The following is a 5,191-nucleotide window of genomic DNA, read 5'->3' on the forward strand; positions in this document are numbered from 1 at the left end:
CTTCTTCTAAAAGTTGTATAAAATGTAAAAAGGTTTCTCCTTGTAATCTCTCGTGCAATAGTCTCTTCTCTAGATGACATATAGTTATGTTACAACCTTTTTTGGGTTACATAACTAAACAAATCATTTTGATAGTAGCCAATTGCCTCATTTTATCCCAAGTCATTACCAAAGAATCAACACTGTAGTCATCTTCTATATTTGGCTCATGGTAACTACTGTTACAATCTTCTTCCATCTATGGCATAATATGCAACAAAGTTAAAGAAATACAAATATAAAATAGATTAAATTATAGCACAAAAAATATATAAATATTCTTGAAAAGAAAAATATATAAACATGTAAAAATTCATTATTTTGACATAATAGCAAAAAAAAAAAACTAAATTCATAATACTGACATAAATAACAACAAAAAGGACAATCTAATTTCATAACTATTATAATACATAGACACAGAACTAATTACACCATAGAAAGATCGATATTAATTTATATCATAAAGTATCCATGAGGACTATGACATATGAGTATTTCAGTAAAATTAAATTTTTTTTACATACTGTACACAAACCTAAAATCAATTCAGAAATACAATACATAAAATGAATTGATCCAATAATATTTCAGCAATTAATTCTACCGTATCAAATAGGAGTACGAATATGATTTTAGTAACCCAAAAATCCAAGTAGACATACAATAAACCCAAATAAACAAAAAGTCAAAAATAAAAGAAAAATAAAAAAAAAGAGAAAATTTACAAGGATTTCGGATCTTGATTATTGAAAATTTGCTTAGATCTTCAAGTAGCTTTGGGTAATGGGGTATGCTTGATTGCAGTGATAAAAGAGAGTTGTGGTTGATTATATATATATATTGAGTAGGCCAATTTTTTCTACCACATTTTGAGTAGGCCAATTTTTTCTACCACGATACGTTGGTGCATTAGAATTAGAAATTTTGACACGGACATGTGTACCATCAATAGCTCCTATATAATCTTGACATAAAATTAAAGTTGCACAATATTTTATATCTTTATGTATAATTATAATTAAAGTTACTTAAATCATATAGTTTATCTTAAAATATGGGTAAACTCTATTGTTGTTCATAATCTCCGAAGGAATAGATGTTCTGTCAGGTTGTATAAGAAATTCATTCTCTAAAGAAATGATAGCTTTCATAACTCAATGAAAATATCTACTTATGGTCTCACCAGAATGACGAAAAGCATCTTGCAAAACGCAATTTCTTACGTTATGAGCAATAGCATAAATAAATATTGCAACTTGCTCTTCAACACTAGCATGACGTGTGTCATTCAATTGAGCCCTTGTATACAATAGGGTACATAAATGAGCAAAAGTATCTAGTAGCATGAGTAAAAATGACGACTTCTTCTAAAAGTTGTATAAAATGTAAAAAGGATTTTCCTTGCAATCTTTCGTGCAATAGTCTCTTCTCTAGATGGCATATGGTTATGAATCAACCTTTTTTGGGTTATGTATAATCCACATATAATTAAACAAATCATTTTGATAGTAGCAAATTGCCTCATTTTATCTCAAGTCATTACCAAAGAATCAACACTATAGTCATCTTCTATATTTGGCTCATGGTAACTACCATTACAATCTTCTTCCATCTATGGCATGATATGCAACAAAATTAAAGAAATAAAAGTATAAAATAGATTAAATTATAGCAGAAAAAATATATAAACATTCTTGAAAAGAAAAATATATAAACATGTAAAAATTCATTATTTTGACATAATAGCAAAAAAAAAAAAACCGATATTAATTTATATCATAAAGTATCTATGAGGACTATAACATACGAGTATTTCAGTGAAATTAAATTTTTTTACAAACTGTACACAAACCTAAAATCAATTTAGAAATACAATACATAAAATGAATTGATCCAATAATATTTCAGCAACTAATCCTACCATATCAAATAGGAGTACGAATATGATTTAAGTAACCCAAAAATCCATAATCATACTTAGTAACAGACATACAATAAACCCAAATAAACAAAAAGTCAAAAATAAAAAAATAAAAAAATGAGAAAATTTACAAGGATTTCGGACCTTGATTATTGAAAATTTGCTTAGATCTTCAAGTAGCTTTGGGTAATGGGGTATGCTTGATTGCAGTGATAAAAGAAAGTTGTGGTTGATTATTATATATATATATATATATATATATATATATATATATATATATATGTATATATATATATATATATATAATATACATATATATATATATATATACATATATATATATATATATATATATATATATATATATATACATATATATATATATATATATATATATATATATATATATATATATATATATATATATATATATATATATATACATATATATATATATATATATACATATATATATATATATATATATATATATATATATATATATATATATATATATATATATATATATATATATATATATATATATATATATATATATATATACTCCGTATGATAAAAGATAGACGAAGGTCACTAGTAGAAAAAACTAAATGAACATTGGTTCAAAACCGGCTTTTCGCACCGATTTAGAACCGGTTAGATTTGAGGGGTGCGAATAAGTGAAATTATTCACACCGGTTCAAAACTGGTGGGAATAACATTTATTCGCACCGGTTAAACGGTGCGAATAATGCCTAAAAAAATAAAAAAAAGTTATTCGCACCTATTTAATCGGGTGCAAACAATGCCTAAGAAAATTTTTAAAAAAAAGTTTGAAATTTTTTCATTTAAATCGACATATAAACACTAACATATGTATAAGCTTATAATTTTCATTAATACAAGCTGTAATATTACAATTTCATTAAAACATTAAAGCTTATACACTTATGGCAAGAGTTGAGCAGAAAAAAATGAAGTAGCAGAACAACAGCTCTTTAAGTAGCAGCACAAAAGCAGAACAATAGCACAGAAGCAGCAGCAAAGAAGAGAAATGCAGCGTGTAGTGGGCGTAATCAAAATCCATAGCTGATCTATTTGGAATGAACTTGTCCAACTCCCAAAATGAATCAAAATAAAACTAATTCAGATGTAAATAATGACATCAAAAAAAAAATCCCCAATTTAATTTTTCAAATTGAACCACCCAAATAATTGTTTTAAAACATTGAAGCCTATAGACTTATGCAAGAGTAGAGCAGAAAATAATGAAGTATTTAACGAATGATGAGCCTTGGTACAATAATATAGCACATTTGTCCCATCATACAGGAGTCTAAACCATATTTCACCTGTTATAACATGCTCAGCAACATGTTTATCAGCAACTTCATGAGCAAGCCCAGTTACAATGACCAAAATAGCAGAACAGCAGCAACATAGTAGCAGAACAGCAACACATAAGCAAAAGCAAAGAAGAGAAATGCAGCGTGTAGTGGGCGTAATCGAAAGAAAAACTTGGATAAGTAGTAGAAACACAATTCTGAAATGATAAAAGAAAAGTTTATTGAACACCCAAGTTAACTTAAATTGGGATTTGAAAGCAAAAATTGACTAATGAGGTGGTAACATAAGGCAACCCATACAAAGCATAAAAAAGTAAGCTAACATACAGACATAAAACAATGCAAAGTCCCTTTGCATAACAGGTGCTTTGAGGTGCGAGGTACACAGCGGTAGCAGCCTCAGTAGAGTAGTAGCAGCTGCAGTCTTGCCAAGGCAGCTGCAACAGCAGCCTCTAATTTTGGTGCTTTTCCATGAACTTTGCTCAGAATAAATATTATACAGCAAAATTTGACTTAGCTAATTTGCAGTGAAATTAAATAGAATATTGAAAACATGTTGTATGTTTGAAGTTTTTTTGGAACGAACTAAGTTATGTTACCACTCTTTGTTAAACTGTGCATATTAATATAATACATGCTAAAAAATTTGCAACAATGGTACCTCTATCTCTTCCCCCCACCCACCCCTACACACACATAGTCAAGCTATAGTTTGCGCACACACTTAGTCAAGCTATATTATGCACGCTTGAAGTGGCTCACAATAATTTGTTATAATTATACTCTAAATTAGTTAGAGCATAAAAGACAAGTTAAAGGAAGAGAGAGGGGATATAAGAGGGGTTAGGAGATGTGAGAGAGAGAAAGACAGGAAAATGTATGTTTACCTTTCTGATATGTATGTCACTCTCACTGAACATCCCCTAAATTTACATTGACAATTATAAGGCTACAAAAATCCCCAAAGTTCATTTTTCTCTAATTTTGGTGCTCATTCATGAACTTTACTCAAAATAAATATTATACTACAATATTTGACTTAGCTAATATGTAGTGAAATTAAATAAAATATTGAAAACATACAGTATGTTTGAAGTTTTTTTAGAACCAACTTAGTTGTGTTAACAACTTTGTTATACACTGAGCTCATTATTATAATACATACCAAAAAAATTACAACATTGAAAACTCTCTCTCTCGGTTAAGGAAATTCTTGGAATTTATCATATATCGAATAAAATACAACTATGATGTTGATTATTAGTTGATTTGTTAGCTGGGAATACTGGACATTTTAGAGATTTAATTAGAAGGCTCACTAAATTACTAAATTTGGTGGTGTTGACAGTATGTTCAACAAAACGAATTAAAATTTGTGCACCTTGCTTTACTTCCTTATTATAATACAAGGGTCTGTTCTTGCTTTTGATCTCCATTCTTCGATCTCTGCTTACAGGGTTTTTTTTTTCTAACTTTAATTTTTCATCGAAAATGATATTTTACCCTTTTTCCTTTTTAAGAGGTTCTCTTTTATGCTGGGTTTGTGTTTACAAATATCTTTTTTAATTTAATTCATTTGGTTGTAGAGTATTGCCAATCCAATACCTCTATTAAGGAATGGTCTCAACGTGCAACATATCCTCAAGGGCACCATGAAATTGGCCAAGAAGGCTAGCCATTTAGATCTAATTGAGTTGATGCAAGTCACTTCCATGGGATAATGCCTTAAAATATCACATCAAAGAGTTTGAGATGACCTTTATTGATAAGCTTACACTTTGTTCAATTGAAGCAAAAAGACACTTTAATCAGAGCACAATTTTTATATATCAAACACATTGATCGAGCAAGGAGACTCATTCCTTTTTCTTGAATGTAAGAG

Source organism: Amaranthus tricolor, chromosome 10 (genome assembly GCF_026212465.1).
Source record: "Amaranthus tricolor cultivar Red isolate AtriRed21 chromosome 10, ASM2621246v1, whole genome shotgun sequence".
Classification (NCBI taxonomy): domain Eukaryota; kingdom Viridiplantae; phylum Streptophyta; class Magnoliopsida; order Caryophyllales; family Amaranthaceae; genus Amaranthus; species Amaranthus tricolor.